Source organism: Rhinolophus sinicus, chromosome X, assembly GCF_036562045.2.
Source record: "Rhinolophus sinicus isolate RSC01 chromosome X, ASM3656204v1, whole genome shotgun sequence".
NCBI classification, from domain to species: Eukaryota; Metazoa; Chordata; class Mammalia; order Chiroptera; family Rhinolophidae; genus Rhinolophus; species Rhinolophus sinicus.
In genome coordinates this window covers 20,802,994-20,826,364 of record NC_133768.1, presented here as the reverse complement: position 1 = coordinate 20,826,364, position 23,371 = coordinate 20,802,994, and positions in this window count along the sequence as shown.

Sequence of the window (23,371 nt, the reverse complement as noted above, 5' to 3'; positions counted from 1 at the left end):
CTTATGAGGATAGAATAAACCCTGATCATAGTGCTTCTTGTTTCCATATATAAAATTACGTATTTTTCTCCTTTTATAAAAATATTATCTTCTATACCAGTTTTATGGACAAGTTGTTATACCTAATAGTGTATACAAATATTTCTCAGCTTATGATGGGGTTACTTCTCGATAAAGCCAGTGTAAGTTGAAATTATCATAAGTTGAAAAGGTATTTGATACAGCTAACCTACTGAACATCATAGCTTAACCTAGCCTATCTTAAACATGCTCAGAACATAATATTCAAAAAACGATGTCGGGGGCTGGCGCAGTGGTTCAGGCAGTTAGAGCTCCGTGCTCCTAAATCCGAAGGCTGCCGGTTCGATTCCCACATGGGCCAGTGGGCTCTCAACCACAAGGTTACCAGTTCAATTCCGTGAGTCCCGCAAGGGATGGTGGGCAGCGCCCCCTGCAACTAAGATTGAACACGGCACCTTGAGCTGAGCTGCTGCTGAGCTCCCGGATGGCTCAGTTGGTTGGAACGCATCCTCTCAACCACAAGGTTGCCAGTTCAATTCCTGAGTCCCGCAAGGGATGGTGGGCTGTGCCCCCTGCAACTAGCAATGGCAACTGGACCTGTAGCTGAGCTGTGCCCTCCACACCTAAGACTGAAAGGACAACTTGAAGCTGAATGGCACCCTCCACAACTAAGATTGAAAGGACAACAACTTGACTTGGAAAAAAGTCCTGGAAGTACACACTGTTCCCCAATAAAGTCTTGTAAAAAACAAAAACAAACGAAAAAACGATGTCATTTTGGGAAAATTCTAAGAATATTTGAGAAGATTTCAAAGTCCCTAAAAGGGACAAATTTAGAAGTACAGCTATTCAATTAACTCTGTCTGACTAGTTGCCCATGCCAGAGAGATATATGTTAAATATTTCTCAGGCTAAAACTTGTCTTTGTGAAATGGACTAAAGTTTGCCAGAATGAATAGGAAAACTTTACGGGTTTAGGAGTGTGGAAGGAAAAAGATAAAAATGAATTTGGTAGATTTAACAGGACAAGCCCATATGTTGCCAAATCCTATTAAGACAATGCATCACCATAGCATGCCTATGGACAGTTCTTTGTACTTCACAGACTTTTAGGATCAGAAGCCTGCCGTTCCACAGTGCCATTAGGGCACCATCCTGCCAAGATAATATAGTTCTTTTTCTGATTACAATATCCTTGAATTAATAGAAAATTTAGATCCTGGTAATGAATCTTTGAACCTGTCTTCTAATCTTATATACATGTGCACTGACCCTCTGGTTCTTCCCTGATTGATTTAAATATAAGGCATTGAGTACAGAACCGGCAGATAATTTAAATCTATGACATGAAATAAAGTCTAAGCAGGGGAACCATTTCTTTCTTCCCTGTTTCTTCTTTAAGCAAAATAAAAAGGCTATTTGCCTCCTGAACATAAATTGTTATATTCATTGAGTCTAGTTTCTGCAGCATAGGAGTTTTATGAGAACTAGGATAATCAGCTAAGGATAATTATTTACTTTTTATAAACAATGGAAAACTCAGATTTCATATAGGTACTATGAAAAGAAAATGTGTAACTTTTTGAAATAATAGTACAGAATTTACATATTAGTGGTTATAAAATAAATATGCAATGCCCACAAACCATACTACCTTCACTTTATGAATCTAATTTTTGAAAAGAAATATAATGAGTGTCATGTAGAATTGATGCCACAAAGGCAAACATTTTTAAAAATGAATCAAAATTTCCGTTAGTTAGGAAAACTGCAACCACAGATGCTGGAAATAAATTTCATAATTAAAATGCCCAGTAGTAATTTTTTCGTTTCATATTTTAATAGAGTTAGCAAGGATTACTTTCGTTTCAGGGGGTTTCAAATTCCCTTTCTTCAGGGGATAAAGTGTTTAATCACCATTTACTTGTATCTGAAATCAATGCATAATAATGCCGTATAATATGGAAAGGCAATTAAGAGAGAAAATATGCCAAAAATCAGTACAAACTGGCACTATTGCCAGTAGAAGACAGATGCAATGCAAAATATTTTATTATTAAAAAAGCGGAAAGTAGGATTCAAATTAAGAATCAGTCTATGGAAAACTGCCACAAATCGACATTTGAAGAAATAATTAGTTTTTCGGAATGCCTAGCATCATCTTAACATCCTGCAGTGATATATCAGCTACTCCTAGAAAATATGAGCGATAAGTCACAGAGCTTTTCAATGTTCATTAATTTAATATTTTAAAAAAAACTCTTGTACGAAAAAGAGCATGGCATATTTTTCAATTAATGCTTGACAATTTATCATATTTAGACACAGCAGCCATTTCAAGATATTTTTCACATTTGATTTAATTTTAAAACACAGTTGGCTAAAACTGTGGTCATTTTACTTCCTCATTATACATAGGAATATTTTCCACAGATCCCAAATTTTAGTAATGACCTCGGTTTTTAAATGTGTATAGTTGTTTCCTAAAGAATATAGTTTTTCCTTTTAAAAAAATGACTAAACTTTAATTGTTTAAATTATCATATTTGGATAAATCAAATAAATTTAAGTGACAACAAATTCCTAATCATGTCAAATACCAAAAATAATTTTTTACTAGTTATTTTACCTTTTAACCCGATATTTGCAATTTAGGCATAATAAACTCGATTTCTCTCTCCGTTGTAAGTTAGCAGGTTTCACCACAGGTAAGAGGTTAAGTTTGTATTGTGAACAGCAAACATGCTTTCTAACAGTTTGTTCTGGTTTAGAGAGTGACTAAAGAGAATGGGACAACAATAAAAGTCAAAGAGGCTAGCAAAAAAAGAGACAATTATATGGGAAGGATTCAGAGAGCCCTCAAAAGTATTATTTTCTTAAATTGCAAAACTTATCTCCCTTACTTTTAAAATATCATTCAAGGTTTTGTTACCAGTTTAGTAAATTGAAAGAAAAACATTACTCACCTCAGATTACTTGGTACCATTAAGAAGCAAAGAATCACATACTCATTTGTTTTCCTTTGCTTGATGAGATACTCCAGAGTGATCTCTATGTAGGAGATTTCTCTAAAGCATGGGGGTTTCATGCATAATATATTGTAAAGTTGTTTTTGGAGGGGAATTTTTGAAACTTGCACATTCAGATCCTGAGCATGTGATTAAAAACTTGTCAGACCAAGAGATTCATTAGCTATGGAATAAACATTGTTAAAAAATACATAACAGTCAAGGCACTTTACCAAGCATTTCAGTTATGAAGTCTGCGTTTAACGTGCAGCCCTTACAGACTATAATTTTGAAAGTATATTCAATGTCCCCAGATACACACTACTTAAGCACTGTGTATGACATTTCCATTTTTCTTTTTATATTGTTTGCTCTTATTTTACCCAGCAAGGTATTTTTTGACTTCACTGAATGAAAATCATTAAACAGAAAGAAGAAAAGGAAAAAAAATCTGTTTAAATTACAGAAAAAATATGAGCCCTCACCAGTACAATGCTGGGGACTCTTGCTTTAATTTTTCTGAATGGAAAGGTCTTATAAATATTTAGGACAGTATTCTGTATATGTACTTTTACTCTGTGACTTTGTTGATGTCACAGAAAATATTGACTTAAAAATCCATCGTTGATAAAAATGACGGCATGAGGTGAGCCTCATGAAAAATCCTCTGGAATTTACAACATATTGAAAAATTGTAACTCCACAATGGATTCCCTGCGCAGCAGACAGGCAAGAGTAAGGTGCACACTACAGAAATCATCTAAAGGTGGACAAACTGTGCGAGCTGGGGGAGGAGGGAAGGCAGAAGTGAGGAGACGGAGCCGCACAGGCACAGGACGCAGACCTAGCTCAGTGCTCCGAGCTCACTGCATTCCAGAACTACCGCAGCTGTGGGAGAGGGAAGAACTCGGACTGCTAGGGCTCTGCTTGTGGCCCACAGGGCTGAGGGGACAGTATATAACACGGCTGAACCCAACACTCAGGGCAGAGACATCGGAGCAAAGACTGAGGGAAGAAGACTGAAAACAGTGTTTTAAGCCCTCACTGCCGAGCAGAGAATGGAAGCCTTAGGCACTGAGACTAGCCGCCCCCTCCCTACCCTCCCAGAGCTCGCCCCACTCTCACCTGCCCAGTTCTAGAAACAGAACAGTAGTGGTGTCAGATCAAAAGAACAGAATATTTGCAGTTCTGAGAACTGTGGTCCACAGACATGGACTCGCAACCCAATTAGTTCCAGCAAAGGGGAGGGAGCCGTGGAAGGAGGACCGGCTGTGGTTGTTTTGCTACCATTACTCTGGGCCACCTCTCACAACCCCCACCCCCACCCCTGTCCCCACCTATCTGGGCAGACCCCTTTAGTAGTAAACAGACCTGCTAAGATGGGCTAAGAATTTGGTGCAGGAAGAGCTTTGGAACTTCAGAAGCTCTCCGCATCCCTACAGGGATGCGGTGCCCTATGACCCAGGCCAACTGCTCACAGAGGAGAAGCCCACCTTCCAGGGATCCCCCCCCATTGTGTGAGAAGCTGGAATAGTGCAGAGAAAACATAGCACTAAAGTATGAGAGAGAATAGAAGGCTGCACTCAGGAAATAAAACATTCTACCAACAACTACTGGAAAATAAAAGAAAGCCCTCTTTCTATCAACCTGCTGCAGCACCCACTCCCATAGATGTCTAGGAAGAGAAATAATAAATCCTTAATTGCCATGAAAACCAAGGTAACAAGACAGCTCAGAAAGAAAATGAAAAGTCTCCAGAAAATGAACTTAAAGACATGGAAATATGCGACTTAAATGACCGAGAATTCAAGATTGCAGTTCTTAAAAACTTGACGAGATGCAAGAAAACAGACAGGCATTTTAATGAACTCAGAAACACAATCAAAGAACAACATGAATATTTTACCTAAGAGATTGAAATTTTGAAAAAGAACCAAATAGAATTACTGGAGATTGAGAACTCAATAAAAGAAATGAAGAATGAAATAGGCAGCTAAGTTAGTAGACTTGACCAGATGGAGGAAAGAATCAGTGACATTGAAGATAGAAATCTGGAAATGACACACATGGAAGAAGAAAGAGACTTGAGACTTAAATGAAAGAACTCTACAAGAACTTTCTGACTCCATCAGAAAGAGCAATATAAGAATAATGGGCATACCAGAAGGAGAAGAAAGAGAAAAGGGAACAGAGAGTTTATTTAAACAAATAGTCTACGAGAACTTCCCAAACTTGTGGAAAGAACTGGATCCACGAATCCAGAAAACAAACAGAACACCTAATTACCTCAATTTTAACAGGTCTTCTCCAAGGCACATTGTGTTGAAGCTGTCAAAAATGAAAGACAAAGAAAGAACCCTCAAGGCAGCTAGGGAAAAGAAGACAGTAACCTACAAAGGAAAGCCCATTAGAATATCAGCAGATTTTTCAGCAGAAACTCTATAAGCCAGGAGTGAGTGGAATCAAATATTCAAACTACTGAAAGAGAGAAATTATGAGCCAAGAATAATATATCCAGCAAAGATACCCTACAGATATAAAGGAGGAATATATGCCTTTCCAGACATACAGAAGCTGAGGGAATTTTCTAACACACGACCTGCACTACAAGAAACACCAAATGAGGCTATTCGACCTTCATAAATAGGGATAATTTGTGACAACCAAAACATAAAAGGCGGAAGAGTAAGGCCTGAACTGGAATATGGGAATGGAGAAGGTAAGCATGCTGAAGAAAATGGAATACTCTAATATGAAACTTTCTTTTACATAAACTTAATGGTAACCACTCAAAAAAATCCAGAACTGAAATATATAACATAAAAAAAGAAGAAACAGAGGAAAAAATCATAGAATACCACCACACAGAAATAATAGACAACAACAAAAAGGCAAAGAAACAATGGAGACACAGTCTTACCAGAAAACATATAAGGCGACATAGTTACAGATGCCAGCAATTAGGATGTGGACATCTTGGGGGGCGGCAGGAGTATCATACAACCTACAACACCTCTATACCCCTTTTATTCTTTCATTGTACCCAAATATCCTCCTTCATACCAGTTGTCACTGTGTTTCTTGCACATACTCCATGAGGCCCGAGCACTTTTTGGTTTAGTGCGGCATTTTATATTCCAGTGTGTGGTGCAGTGCCTGGCATACAGCAAGCACTCTATCAATATTTATTGAATGGACAACTGAAATATATCCAGATCTCAAATATCTTGATTCCCAGCCAGAGGCCCTATTTACGTAATAATGTAATGCCTCTTTTCCAATTAGTATTATCATTTTATTACAAATATTACTCTGAATGTAGTTCCATAGATGGGTTTTATACTGAAACTGAATTAAATGCCTTCTCTGCATTAGCACAACTGAGAAGTTTTTGCATGCTCATATGTAATCCATAGAAACTATCCTCAAGTTTAAATTGTACTTCACTTGGATCAGGACCCATGATGGAGAATTTAGTCTCTTAGTCCTATTTTTATTTGTCATAGTTTACCAGGAAAGAGGGAAAGAGAGAACATGCCATATTAGAGAAATTGCAGTTTTGTTTTGTGAAACATTCTGAAAACTGTTGAAAAATGTGAATTAAAAAATATAACTTTCTTCGTACACTTTCCCCCATTTAAATTCGGATGGTATTAAGGGATGCAAGATAATATGTTTGGATCCAGTTTAAGGTTTCAGAAAATATACTCCTGTTACATATTTGTAGTAAAATGGTTTTTATCTGAAAGAAGGCTAGTCTAAGAAGATAAAGATCCCTTTAACACAGAAAAAGAAAATGAAATGTTCCTTCTATAGGTTTCCATGGTTTCAGTTTAGCAAAAAAAAAATAAAATAAAATTGGAAGGTCACCAATAAGTTCTGAGCAAACACTTTTTACAAAAAGAAATCATATCAGTGCAGTGTAAAATCCTAACAAGTTTTAGAACAATACAGGCATTTTGAAAATTACAAAACCATTAGGCAATACCATGTTAAGCTGATTTATTACCCTCTAGTGCTATAGTCTTTTACCTGCTGATGGGTATCCAGTTAAGAAATAAGATTATGACTCCTTTCTTGAGGTTTTCACACTATTGTCTCAGAAAATAAAGTAAATTAGACAATATATCATTGTTCATATCATTTCTCAACTAGTACCAATCTAACAGGTGAATATTCATATCAAAATCTTTTTCCCCTCCCCATATCAAAATTCTGTACTTCCAGTCAAATGATGCAAAAGACTCTTTGATTGCAAGAAAGGAAACCTAATTTGAACTAGATTAAAGAACAAAAGAGAACGTGCCATGTTTCCCCGAAAATAAGACCTAGCTGGTCTAGCAGCTCTAATGTTTCCCCAAAAATGAGACCTAGCTGGACCATCAGCTCTAATGAGTCTTTTGGAGCAAAAATTAACATAAGACCCATATTGTATTGTATTGTATTGTATTGTATTGTATTGTATTGTATTGTATTGTATTGTATTGTATTGTATTGTATTGTATTGTATTGTATTGTATTGTATTGTATTGTATTGTATTGTATTGTATTGTATTGTATTGCATTATACTAAATTATATTATAGATCCGGTTTTATATTATAGTAAAATAAGACCGGGTCTTATGTTAACTTTTGCTCCAAAAGACGCATTAGAGCTGGTGGTCCGGCTAGGTCTCATTTTCGGGGAACCACTGTATTAGAAGGATAGTATGTCCCAAGATTATCAACCAGTGCCTAAGCACTCTGTTTCTGAACACTGCCAGTCTCTGAACTCCTTGCTTCGTTAAACTTTATAAAAGATCAAACACTTTGCTTTGTTCAAAGTGACTGTGTGGTAGAAACTCAGCTTTGCCTTGCCTAAGAGGCAACAAATTCAGCTTTTTCCCGATACTGAGTGGTGGCTTCTTTCTTCAATACTATAGTTGCTATGATCTTCCACACAAACCGTCCTCATCTCATCCATCCCACCCCATCACTCAGAAGCAAGCCCATGTGTATGCTTGTGCACACACATACATACACATACACACAGGGTCAAGAACAAATTTAAAATTGGCAATAAGAATTACGTTTTAAGTTTAGATTTTATCTATGTTGTATGCAAATCAATTTAATTTGAGTAAAGTTTCTGTCTTCTAGTTTCTCTCCCATTTCCTTGATTCTCTTTGGTAAGGAGCCTGGGGGTTTGGTTGGGCTTTACTTGCTCTCAAGGGTAAAAAGGGAACTTTGCATTCACAAATATATGGAGGTGTGGATGGTTTGTTCTCCTGGCAGCAGGGGGGAGGAGGAGTTCAGGTTCAATGATTGTCCCATGATTCTCTCTGGTTTCAGATGCGCAGTGGCTGGTCTGTTCTAGTTTTCGGACTGGTGACTGTGTTGAATAAAGAGCTGCCAGATCTGACATTCAGAGTCTACAATAACAGTCATTCGTTCCCTATATTGCAGCCCCTTTGGCTACCTTTGAGTCCACTGGTCCTTTTAGCACCACTGAGTTTTCTCACTAGGACACTTATCATAAATATAGCCATGCTGTGGGAAACCAAGGTTACCTCACAGGCAAGGTGCTTCAGGCTCATTTATCTAGCTGTCTCTCTCTCCCCCTCTCTCTTTTTTTAAAATCTTTATTTTATTAATTTATTTTTTTAAATATTTTATTCGGGAAGGCGAACAGGAGTTTATTGGGGAACTGTGTGTTTTTCCAGGACTTTTTATTGGGGAACAGTAGTGTGTTTTTCCCAGGACTCATCAGCTCCATCCAAGTCAAGTTGTTGTCAGTCTTAGTTGTGGAGGACGCAGCTCAGCTCCAGGTCCAGTTGCTGTTGTTAGTTGCAGGGGGCGCAACCCACCATCCCTTGTGGGAGTTGTACTGGTAAAATTGTGGTTGAGAGCATGCACTGCAACCAACTGAGCCACCCAGGAGCTCAGCAGCAGCTCATTGACTTCATTCTAGTTGTGGAGGGCATAGCTCACTGGCCCATGTGGGAATCGAACCGGCAGCCCTGTTGCCCAGAGCTCGCACTCTAACCAACTAGCCACTTGTACACCCCTAGCTGTCTCTCTTTACCACCACTGTGCTGTCACTTGAAGATTGTTGGATTTGGTCTAGAGAGAGGCTTGTCAGATATTCCCAGGCTCTAAAATTCCTACAAGCTTTACCTAGCGACCTGATACCTCTTATCCTCTGCTATTCTCAAAATCTCCCACACTTACCTAGGTAGGTGTTTCTGAAGTGCTCCCTTCCCTGGTTTCAGCTCGGTTCTGAATAAATTGAAGATACCTTTCCCCACTCTCTCTTCCCCCTTCTCACAACCCACTGGGGAAGAAGGACAGACTTACCACTTCTTTTATATCATAAATTTCCCTAGATCGTAACTTTCTTCTGCTCAGAGAAAGTGAAAATCACAGCTCAAGTACAAGGATTATCCTCTCTAAAATATGAGATTTCTCTGTGAGCTAGTCTTCTAAGTCCATTTCTCAATATGTTAATAGAACTTAAAGCAATTTAGAAAATCCTGTTCTCTCGATAAAACCTGGCTTTTAAGATTCTTATCATGCTCTTAACTCAAAGAAAGTTCATTTTGGATTCTAAATGCTGACTATTGATTTCCCCCATTTCGCTTTGTATTCCTGTTCCAACTATCCTAATACTGTGTTTCCCTGAAAATAAGACCGGGTCTTATATTTAGGTTTGCTCCAAAAGATGCATTAGGGCTTATGTTCAGAGGATGTCATCCTGAAAAATCATGCTAGGGCTTATTTTCTGGTTAGGTCTTATTTTTGGGGAAACATGATATTTCCCAAGTCAAATCAATGCCTCTGACTGAATGGGGGGAAGCGTAAGCACAGGAATCTGAAAGATAAATGAAAAATGCATGTATTTTTGTGAAAATGTTATCTCCAATACATATTGATACAATTTTTTGGCTATAACAATTAAAATGTTTTCAAAATATGTTAATAATAAAACTTGTTGTTTAGGGTAAACTGTTAAAGTCCATTAATAGTTTATACATACGAAAGTCAGACAATTAAGTATGCGAAATTTCCATCTTGTAAGCACATGGTGGAAAGTTTGTGAACTTAATTGTCCAACCTTATGTGGAGATTGCTCAAGACCCCAAAGATTTAGCAACACAAATGTCATATGTTATTCACCTCTGTGTACCACGAATCCCTCAGTATTTATTCCTAATTAGTATGTGCTCTCCTATGAAACTGAATGCCAAAAGAAACTTTAACTTAGTTACTATGTGGATACTTTTGTATGGTGGGTTAGTGGGGTCAGAAGGAGGGAGTAAATCAAAGGGACAGTAGCTCAACAACCAACAAAGGGAAACAATGGAAAGAAAAATGAGTGGGATTCCCAATGGCAAGTGTTTTCTGCTAGGCAATATTGAGACAATACAAAAATAAAATATAAAGTCTTACACATTGCTAAACTCTCTGAAAATAGTAGAACGAAGTGAACTATTTGATCACGTGATTAACCATTAAATGTAGATGCCCTTGAAAAGTGCCAAGTCTTATCTAATACTGTCTTATTCAGTTGGTTTAGGTTGCCAGCAGCAACAACAAGCACCACAAACATTTATTGCATACTCACCCTGGGCCTGGTGCTTTTCCAAGTGCTATATATGTATTATCATTTTTAACATTAAAAAACCCTGCAAAAATGGTTATTATTATCATCTCAATTTTATAGATTAGGAAGTTAAAGCACAGAGAGGTTAAATAGCTTTTACAAGGACACACAGATAATCGGCATGAAGCTTGACTTTTGATTTTGTGCATTTGACTTCATGCTCTTATAATATATAAACTATGATATTTCTCCAAAGTCATTAAGCTGATTGGTAGGGAGTTACAAACTTCAGAGCTATCCCAGGTATGACCAGGTGGCTGTGCATGCAGCATGACAGTACTGTATCTGAGTATATTTGTTAATTGTTATTCCACAGGGTCCTTAATTCTCCCTTATTTAGATATGCAGAGTCTATTTCTCAAAGTTTATCAGTGATTATCACTTTGAGAGTATGACAGTCTATAAATCATAGTGTTGGATTTTAATGAACAGTGAAAGCCTCAAGGACTCAATCCAAAACTTAAACTATAGCAAGATATGGCAAGAGGTTTCTTTGTCTGGATCCTTAGTTATCCAAGAGAACTATTGTTTCCCACTTGGGAATACTAACTAGTAACTCACTCGGGATACCTGCCATTTGCACTGTTACTGTAGAAAGTTCTTTGTGCCTAAAGTCCAGCTTGTGTCTTCTGCCAGTTTCCCCTTTGCGCAAATAAGTGTGGTTATGTGGAGGACAAGGTTCTACCACAAGTCAAGGTCCAATCTAGCCTTAAGGGGTTGGGGGACAAAAGAAAGGAAGGACATGTGCCCTGGCTGAGAAAAACTGGATCCAACACTCCTTGTAGGGACAATTTTGAGAATCAAAATTATCGACTATTTATGGCTTTTCTTTTCCATAGAATAGGGAGTTCTGAATAGTCTAACAAACTAAAACAATAAAAAGTAACAACAGAAATTAAAAAATAGAGGTAAAATGACAAGAGAAAATAATCAGAAAAGAAAAACCCACTTGCATCACAATGTTTATAAATAGAAGGTATCTATATGGATACATAAGTATTACACATATATTTTACTTCGGGTACTCTAATTCATGGCAAGCAAACATATATAACAGTATTGAGAAATGTGAAATAACAAAGATGATACAATTTACTTGATGTTTTGTTTAGGGGTTAGAATTATAATCTAAATTAGATTATAACCTTATTTTTAAAGGCTTTATATAAACTATATTAAAGTTTTGATAAGATCACTTAAAATATAATTGTAAATCTCTGATAAATTATTCATTTTATCAATTCACATATTTGTGAATTTAACAGATTAAAACAAAGGAGTAACCTATATAAATAACAACTTTTATTGTTAAATTTATTGTCTGCTGACTGCCACATATTATAATTATCTTCTTAATCCTCCCAAGAATTCTAAGATGGCATTATCTACTCAATTTTACAGATACAAAAACAGAGGCACACAGATATAAAGTCACTTCCTCAAGATTGCAGTCAAGTAATTGACAGAGGCAAGATTCAAACTCAGACCCGCCTGACAATACAATTAGTATTGGTATAATGACGTACTAAATATAAATGAGGAAGAAGAATCATTGATTGGTTCTAAAAGCATTTTACAACAAGAGGACTGAAGGTATATTATTCAGGGGGAAAATTTCTGATGCAGTTTGTCTGTCACCTAGCCTATGAGAAGAAATCAAAGCAAAAGAAGAACAAACAAACAAAATAGAGGTAGGGGATGTAGAAAACGTGAAGTTCTGAGCTGACCAAAGGATAATTGTTACATCATTCCCATTACCAGTCACCTTCAACCTAAGAAAGAACGTTAGGATGGCAGAATGTCTTTCCTTGGGACTTTGAGTGTAGAATGGGGCCCTGAATATAGGAAACACTCTAAGTCTGTTATTATGGTGTTTGTTTGCTTGTTTTACCATTACTGTTTTGTTATTGCTACTGTTTTCAGAGAGGGTTGCAACAAGGGAATAAGAAAGATGGACAAATGTTATCACAGCTGTTTTTGTTTTTTGTTTTATCTGCATCCTCAATAGATTGTGTTAAAAGAGTGCTTTTTGAAAAAGTGACAGTTGAATATTTAATTCAGTTTAATCATGTAGTGATGAGGGCATATGAATAATTTCAAAAAGGATTTTTGGTAAATTACTCAAAGGGCATTCAAAGACGTGGAGATAATGGGGTAGAAAGAGGCACATCCCTGACTTGCAGTAGTGAAAGGGGACCATTGTAGGGCTTAGAGAGATTGTGATTTAGTGTAATCAGTGAACTATAACCTCTGGCTCTTCTTTCAAACAAAACTTTTTGTTGGGCAGGTATGTAAACACACACACACACACGCACACACACACACTCTCACACATTTTCTTATCAACTCTAGTATACAGAGAAAAAATTTCTGAAAACCCTTGGTGCAGCGAGACTTAACATGGTAGAAAGAAGACAACCAGATGACCATATATTATGAAGTGAGATAGCCTCTGTTTGAATGATGTCTCTTCCCCTTTATTACTTGATTACCAGGTTTATTAATCTAAGTAAGTAGTTTTCTACATTATAAGATACTTTTAATACCACTCTCCTGTAGTTGTTTTGAGGACTAGATGAGATAATATGTGTAAAATAGTAAAATATCTGGAATCTGTATTAGCAATAAATGGTATGCACTGGTAACATAACAATTAACTTATTTTTATTGTTGACTTCTGAAGAGAACTTAATTTCTTTTACTACCCCTTCCACATTTTCTCCCTCCAAGAAAGAGTCAGGCTTAAATTCAAGTCACTCCATTTCTGAGAGAGAAGAATTGCTACAGTTTGTGGTCACAAATTAGACTATAATTTTCCAATTGGAATTTGTAATTAACATTGAAGATCACAGCACAGGTAAATAGGGTCTCTGTTCTCATCCTCCTTTCTACGTATCAGAAAGGAACAGATTCAATATTTCAGATGTCAAGAAAAATTAAGGACAAAACTTTGGCCACAGAAAATGTCTGCCTTTGAAATCTCTTCTCCCTATTTTTCTGTTACCTCATTCTTTTCAGGAATCCTTTCCAGATCTCTATCTTTTCTCTCTGTCCACTCCTGTACATCAAGTGTCTGTAGGTATGTTTCCCACAAAAGAAAAATCTCCATGGTCAAATATATGTAGGGAAGACTGCTTTAGACAAAGTTACATAAATGTTGCGTGCCTTGGCCTGACTTCACATAGTTATAAAAAATGGCAGTGAGTGTGAAGTTACAGTCTAACTCTGGGAGCACATCTATGCTGTTTTGTCACTGAGGTGCTGAACCATGCCCCTTAAGGTCCCACATAGCTTGTCATTCTCTGGTGAGAGTTAAAGCACCTAAAGAAACATGCCTCTGGATGGAATGTCATTTTTTTTCTGCTCCCAGATTTTAGCCTAGAGAGGGTTTAATCCACAGAGAGGAACAAGAGTTTTCCTAGCGATGTTTATGGTTCTAATATTATCAAGTGAACAGTTACTTCAACAAAGTTTTTCATCAGTTGGTTTTGTTTGCTGAAGACAAAAATTTTTAAGTAGCTGGAACCAAATATCCAATTTCTAAACTTGAAAAGATAACAATAATCAAATTAACAAGCAAAAAATAAAACTAGCTTTGCAAAAAAGTAGCTGTCTTATATAACATGTAAAATAAAACCCATTTCTACATACACAGATGACTAATACCTTTGCAGGAAATCCTTATCATTCACTTCCTCATTTATAGATGACAGTATCAATAGCACTATTTTATATATCATGTCATACGTATAATTCTCAAATGGTGAAACATCTTGAGACAGGTACTACGGTGATGAAATTTTAATAAAATATATTCTCCATGTCTCCTGACATTTAGTTTTCCCCCCCTTTTTTGGTTTCCTACACAATCATTCAGATCCAAACTCAGTCACCATAATTTAAGACAATGTCAAAGTCTCCCCGTTCTGCTTTGTCTGCTTAAGAACTAGTGCCTAATAGCCTTGGAAAACTGGCAGGGTTTAAGGTGAAATCTGTAGATGTTGACAGGGATTAATCAATGTGGTCTCTAAAAAGTAGATGGCTGTCTTAGTCATTTTTTTTTCATTTCTGAAGTGTAAGAAACTTCCATTCACCATTATAATCAGTAGTCTTTGTAAGTGATACAACCATGGGCACTTGAACAGGTACAAATAAGCCAATTCAGTTATATTATTTATGTGGAATATTATGTGCTCATTTGCAAATGTCCTTAAATGCTACCATCACCACCAAAACCTAAAGAAAAGGAAGCATGAAAGAAACATTAGAAAGCAGAAAAAAGCTTGCAGTAAACTCTGCTTTTTTCTATTATACTATAATTCATTTAATTGTAAAAACGATCCTGCCAGATAAAGATTTATGCTTTCAGATAAATGGAATAATAAGAGAACGTCGTGTTAGGAGGGGCTGTTAGTTGAAGTCATGGGGGAGAAGACTAGGGGCTTGGTTTGGGGATTGGGGGAATAGATGCATTGTTGTTTTGAGTTTTTTTCATTGCTAGGAAACATTTTGTTTTCTGATATTTTTCAGTAGATACTCACTTTTTAAAAAAATAACCTGGTTTCTTAAAGCACAATGAAGTAATTTTTGTCTTTGTAGCAAAGTTTCAATTCTATAGTTTTTTTCAGTAAGATATATTTCCAAGAAACAAGATTTGATGGTATAGTTTATTGAAACTACTTCCATGTATCCAAATTAGATAATCACATACAATATTTAAATAATTTATTACTGTTATTTAGGTCTTAATATGTGAAGCTGACAGGCTTGGTAGATCTCCACATGGCTAACACATTCTGTACATATACATTTGTATATTCACCCATTTATTCATAATTGTGTATTATATCCCCGAACTAATATACCCAGAGATCAGACACAGTCTCTGTGGGAAGAAAGATGTATAAACACAAATATATCCATATATTGTGAGTGTGTATACAAGGTGAGGAGGAGGTCATGGCGTAGCAGGACCTAACTTTTAAGAAGAAGTAGAAATATTAGAGAATGAATCCTGAATGAGATGACACAGACCAAGGCATGAAGAACCAGAGGGAGTTATAAAGAAGTAAATTAGTATTCTAGAGGGAATACAATTCTAGAGGGAGTACAAAGGTATCTTTGACAAGAGGTCCTCCCTTTGCATTAGTTGTTGAATTAATACAATTATGACTTTACATCTGATGTCAAACCCGAACCCATTCTTCCAAAAGCTAATGGAATAATTTTTCAAAAATCAAATCTGATAATATCACTACCATGCTTACAAATTTGCAATGGTGTATCATAGACATTAGGAGAAAATACAGTCTTTGTAAGTCCTGTTGTGATTTTGACCTGTGTTCTGTTGACTAACCCATTTTGCAGACAGCTTTTACAGACTTAAAATTTCAGTTAATGGCATTAACATATATTGGCAGACTTCTACAAAATATTTCTTTATACACAATAGCTTCATTTATTGTAGGCATGTTGAATGCAAATATTTGTATAAATCTAAAAGCCGTATTTACTAGAGGAATGTTGACGATATTGTACATTATATGACATGTTGTTCTTTCTATGAGGATTCATGAAAGAAATAGCTCTCTGGCCTCAGAGGTAGAAATAGCTGTTTCTTCAGAGGAACTGTTTCACTTCTTTTTCTTATGCACATTCTGAATCAAGTTTGCCTCTGTGACTGATCTAATGAAATGTTTAGAATCCAGAATATATTATCTTCTGTTAAGAAATGTTTAGCATATTAAGACATTTAAAAAAACAACTCATTTTACTATTTGTCTTAATCTTATTTCCCCATCTTAATTTCTCTTGACCTCATTTTTTTATCTTGTTTTATTTCATATAGGTGTAGCATAAGAGTCTTTGAAATCCACATTAAATCTTCTCAAACAAGATATTACTTGAGGAAAGGAGGGGAAGGGAAAGAAAGAGAAAAAGAAAAGTACACAGTTCTCCCAATGTTATAGCTTTTAAAGGATAAAGTTAAAAGGGAAAGAGAAAACACTATTTCTCTGTGGTCAAGTTATACATGTATATACTAGGTTTCTCTCTGTTTCTGAAATATATCTTTTATATGATAACTTTTAAAGAACATGGAGACATCTGGAATTGGCAGATTAGCTGAAGGAGACCTTTGTTCAAAATTTCTCGGGGAACTATGAATCCCATATTCTAAGTCTAGATGACTATAGTTGCACAGTTGACCCCAAGATCCAGGGGAGATCACATAATCTGGTCGTAGCCAATTAGAACATCCTGACCCCCAAGCAAAAGGATTGATTTGGAAATAATCTCAGGACCCAAAGCTCGCCAGTCAGAGCATCTGTGAGACGTTTGATGGGACTTGTATTGCAAATGTCAAGAATGAGGGAAGCCTAGAGCAGCTGATGGTTCTTGTGCTTCCATGTGCAGAAGCCTTGGAATTAGGCCACTGCTGTAGGATAGAGGGCTGAAAGCACTAATAGAAAGAAACTTGAACTAATGCAATTAGACTTTCTAGTTATTGATACATTAAGTCAATGATTTTCTTTATTGCTTAAAATCATTTGAATTGGATCTTTGTCATTTGCAAATCCAAGTGTCACAACTAACAAAGCATGCATATATATATATATATATATATATATATATATATATATATATATATATATATACTTTATTAGGTATTTATTATTATGTTCTAAGAATCATATATATGATTCAAGCAGAGGAAAAAGGTCTTAGAACATAATAATAAACACCCAATGTTCAGAAGATACTTTCTTCCCTCTATTTTCAGTCAACATACTATCTTTCATATTTTTGCTATGTAAACTTGCACATGTCTTTTTCACTCTTATCTATACTACAAAGGGGTTTTAATCAGTTTGTTTGTAATTCTGATATCTGTTATCCATGTATCTAGGCTATGAAAGGAAAAAATATATATCATTGCCTTTTGAAATATATTAGGGACATTCATTTGAAACACTAATTAAACTGGCACTTGAGCAAAAGATAAAGTAGCTAATTCTCAAACAACCAGAAACTTGATGTGCCAATGTTATTTCAAGGATGGAACCAAACCCACTATATAAAAACATAAAGTTCTGAAATTCTCAGCTATAAACATGCCTAATTTGATGGCATCTCGATTTGTATTTCTCTGATACCATTATCCAAATTTAAGATCTGATTCTAGGTGATAGTGGTCTTCATATACTTGTATATATTGTCTATCAATTATTCACAGTTTTACTCTTTAAGGGTTATGGTCAATGACAAAGCCATAGAATTTCAAAATTTATTTTAGGAATTTTTCTACTTCAATTTCCCAGGTGTTGTATACTGAATATAAATAAAGTGAAATAAGTGGAAACTTCATCTGGGTTATAAAACACTGGCTTTCCTGATATCCTGTATTTCTTTTTTAATTAAAAATATAGAGAAGCTGTTATTCATCTATGTACATGGAGGACAGAGGGCATAAATGTACCATTTCTAATTCATAATTAAGGTTATTTCTAGCTAATTAGGTTATTAAGAAGAAAAATATATATGTGTGAGAAAACTGGGTGAATCCATACTTTTAATTTTAATTAGTTCATAAGAAAATTACATTATTTTTCCTGATTCTTTTATTCCTTCCTTATTCCATCCACTCTTCTTTATTGTAAGCATTATATTCTATCTTTCAGAATGGAACAAAGAAGAGTAAAATAATTGAATATTTCAAGGGCCCTATTTGAGTTACATGAGTAATTTACAACTTAGAGAAATTCCTCTGGGGTTAGACATCAATGATGTTTTATTCTTATGAGTGATTTTCAAGGTCATACTGAATCACTCCTTGACACCTACCATAATACGTCTTTGCCCAAACCCGTACAGCCTACTACCCTGAATGTCTCCTTTTAACATCCCAGTTGCATAGACCTAGGCTTTTCTCCTTTTAAAGCACTATTCTCTTTTATTGTTTTCCTATCTGCCACCTATATGCTTGGAAAGACCTCCAATCCCACTGTACCTTTATCTTATTATATAATGAGGCTCTTAAAGTAGACATTTTGTTTTATATGACTTAGTGATACTCCCATCTATAGTTTCCCTTCTCAGGTGTAGCATTTGTATTACTATAATACAAAGGGTTTGATTATTAAATCACGTTCACACTAATAATCTTACTTAACACCAAACTATGTTAATGATTCAAAAGAGACAAGAGATAGAATGTTCTTTCTTTGGAGGAGCCCATTGTTAGGTGTCCATTTTCCTGTGAATTGTGATAAATGTTGCTTTTGGATTAACGGATGGATTTTTGAGAGTTTAGGGACTTCTCTGTTTTATACACTGTTAATTCCACAAATAGTAAAACTCTTACTTGACTACCCCCTACTCTCTAGCCAACCATGCTTATTGTTTACTTACAATAAGCAATATAGAGTGTAAGCTTGTTTATAAGATGAGCTGTTAGAGGTCAGTTGTCACTCATTTCCTCTTGTCCAAGTATGAAGGAGATAGGTTACAGATCTATGGTTAAATTTTACGTGCCTAGGAACCTAACATGAAACCTAGAAGATATTTTGGGATTGATAACAATATTATATATGGAACACCAACTCTTTAATATGTATCGTGCCATAAATAGACGCTCACTGATAGCTAAAGGATGGCTTCTTATCTTTCCAAAATTCATAGTCTAATGGAAACAATATATAAATAAACAATGTAACACATAAAGACAAGTGCTAACATTTATGCCTAGTTATTAAGTTCATAAAGGTGAGGACTACCCAAAAGAGATGAAGGACTTCATAACACTACCTTGAAGAGGAGGTACTTGAAACTGAGTCTTGAAAGATAATAATGACTTGACTAAGAAGAGAAGGGAAGATAGTCATTCTAGACTCAAAAGATAGTAAAGGTAAAGGAAACAACATGTGAAAAAACTAAGTGATTTATGGTGTAAATAGTGTGTTATGATGAAAGCAGAAAATTTGAGAGTGTTAGAAGGAGAAACCAGTGGAAAGGTAAGGCCTGGATCTAAAGTTTTTATTTCCATTTTTGAACCTAGGGGTAACCAATGAAAAATGTTAGGGTCAGAAGGGACATATTATACCTATGTTTCCATTTATTCATTTATTATTTTCTATTCAACTATTCATTTATACTTTCAATGCATACTTGTTGAGAGCCAAGCACTCTCCTAGAGGTTGATTTTACAAGAATGACTGAATGGGACAAAGTTCCTTCTCGCTCTGATTTTATAGATGAGTGGATAAGGAGAAACAATGGAAAAGTAACATACAGTTATTGGCATAAAATACGACATTTGTGACAAGCACAGCTAGGGATCCCTGAGAATAAAAATATCAGGTGGGAATTTACTAGGAGGGTTTGTCAGTTAAGGCCTCTCTGTGGAAGTTGCATCAAAATCAATACATGAAAGAGGAGAAACCAGTCTTTGGTGACTGTATGACAAGCAGAGAGAAATTTATGAGCTTCGAATGAAGGCAATTTGGTATATTTAAGGAACATATGGAAATTAGGAGCATAGTTAGGAACAAGTTGGGAAGTTTATATAGTAATTCAGGTGAGAAAGAATAATGAGGATATTGATAATAAAAGCTAACATTTCTTGAGCATGTACTTAGTTTGAACCACATACAACTGCTAATTTACAACTATATGTCTTACTAAAATGGCAATTTTTTGTGGTTCAGCCTATATATTAGATGTTACACTAAACACTTGAAGACATAATCTCATTTAAAATTCATGAAAACCATGTGATTAGATTATTGTTCTTTTTTTTAAATAAATCACATATATATATATATATATATATATATATATATATATATATATATTTTTTTTTTTTTTTTTTTTTTTTTTAAAGAGTTCATTGGGGAATGGGAACAGGACTTTATTGGGGAACAGTGTGTACTTCCAGGATTTTTTTCTAAGTCAAGTTGTTGTCCTTTCAGTCTTAGTTGTGGAGGGTGCAGCTCAGCTCCAGGTCCAGTTGCCGTTGCTAATTGCAGGGGGCACAGCCCACCATCCCTTGCGGGAGTTAAAACCAGCAACCTTGTGGTTGAGAGGACACGCTCCAACCAACTGAGCCATCTGGGAGCTCAGCAGCAGCTCAGCTCAAGGTGCCATGTTCAATTTTAGTTGCAGGGGGCGCTGCCCACCATCCCTTGCGGGACTCGAGGAATCGAACTGTCAACCTTGTGATTGAGACCCCTGCACTCCAACCAACTGAGCCATCCTGGAGGTAGCTCAGCTCAAGGTGCCGTGTTCAATCTTAGTTGCAGGGGGCGGAGCCCACCATCCCTTGCAGGACTCAAGGAATTGAACTGGCAACCTTGTGGTTGAGAGCCCACTGGCCCATGTGGGAATCGAACTGGCAGCCTTCGGAGTTAGGAGCATGGATCTCTAACCACCTGAGCCACCGGGCTAGCCCTGTCATTCATATTTTTGCAATGAGAAAGCTGAGGTTTACTGAGATTCAATAATTTGCCTAGAGACACATGGCTAGTAAGAAGGTGAACCAGTCAAGTCCCAACAAGAAGCAGGTGGTACATTTAGACAGAACAATGTGAGGAAATACTAACACAGGGACTATTTACAGAGGCTTTGATACAGGTTGGAGAAACCAAAAGGAACAAGGCAGTAATCTAGGAATAGAACCAGCCACCAGCTGTTATCATTGCAAGGCTTGAAGGGCAAACAGTATTACCCAGAGAAGTAACCATATGTAAAAGGTTATAAGACAGGAGCTGTGGCCTTTGGTGGAAACGTGAAGCCAATCTATGGAGACTCAGGGAGGAGAGAAATGAGCTACTGATTACCCCAGGGTTGACTCTCCACACAGCTCCAGTCTCTTTCCTGGGCTTCCCATTTGAAGAGCCCAACCTAAAGTCAGAGGGCAATGAAGCCTGTGGATCTAGTCCATAAAGGTCCATCTCACAGGGTACAGAGCAAAGTAGAGAGAGTAGGGGTGGTCCTGGAGAGGACTGGGAAGCAGAAGATATCCAGCATTGTCATGGAAATAGGTATTGAATTGAGCTCATGATAAAAGCACAATTCAATATATTGTTTCGTGGGCCGAAGTAAAATAGTGGGAGTACAGATTGTGAGGATGGAGCAAATAGGAAAAATAATAGAGGAGTAATCTACAGAAATTGTAGGAGATGAGAAAAAGAAGGGTGAGTCCAAGCCTTTGGCTTGAGTGATTGGATAAACAGTGATGGCATTAAGTGCAATTGGGACAAATGGAAGAAGAAAAAAATTCAATTTGGAGAATGTTCAGTTATAGTATGTATGATTCATACAGCATAGTGGACAGATAGTTAGGTACATAAATAGATAGATACATAGGAAATGTTGGAGATAGTTTTGAATTAAAGATTAAAATTTGGAAGTTATTAGCGTAAAGTTCTGGTAGTTGAGATTTGGGATTTGATTGCACTTACCTGTGATAAATGTATAGAAAGAACAATATAGAGAGAACCAAGACAGGAAGACTAGGCTGCACTGAGTCACAGGGGGCAAATTAATGAAGATGAGCCACTAAAAATCATTGTTCAACTGGATAATTTTCAATCAATAAACAGGATAAATTAGTATTGCAAAAAAGCAGGGAGGAGAGAATTATTGAATGATGGTTCACTTTTCTTCTAATTCTAGGAAAATATAGAAATGTCTATAGTAAACAGAATCAGTTAAAATGATGCACGTGCATCTGATACAAACATTTAGTTGGAACTTGCATGCTCTTTGATCACGATACCCTAACAGTGAGGTGGAAAATGTAGACCAACTGGGGACATGAGTGCAAGAGCCAAGTATGGCAGACCGACGCGGGGACTAACCACAATACCACTGAGTCAGACAAGGAGGGTATCAAATCTAAACATCCAGGGATAGGCTGTGGTAAGGACTTGCAAGAGAAGTGTATACACATAAAATTCAATAAATAAGAAAAGCTGTATAATGTGAAGATAATTTGGTAAATTCCTTAGACATTTGTATAACAGACATTATATATTCTCTTGACTTAATTTTCCTTTTTAAAGGATAAAGAATAGAACAGGCAGATGAGCTAGGTATTAAACTATAATTTCCCTATTAACTTTTGAAAGCATATGCCTCGTTACGTAATATTTAATATTTTATTGATTAAATGGAAGTACCACGTTTAAAAATGATATTAAAGAAGTGAACTTAAAATAGGAACACTTTCTAAGGAAATGAGCCTGAACTTATTTGATGAAATACAATGAAAAAATGCTATTGTTATATTCTCTTTACCTAGGATATATTAATAATAAAAAATCAAACATACAAGCATTATTGTATATTAAGTGCCCTATTGGACTAGATCCCAGAGAGCGATATTTCATGCTTATTATTACTGATGAGTGATACTATTATTTCTTCCAATTAGCTGGACAGCATTATGAAACAGTTAACAAACTGGCTAATTTTAGACTACAGAGAACATTTCTTACCAATCTAACATATTCAAAAGCACTAAATATAACTTCTTAAAATAGATATATTTGGTACCTAAATAGAAAAGAAACTATTTGTTGCATTGTAACAAAACTCCCTACAGTTCAAAGGTACAATTAAGACCTTCTATCAAAGACTACAATTAGCCATTGTACAAAATACTGAGGACTTTGTTTTAAAAAGTAATTCCTTGAAAAA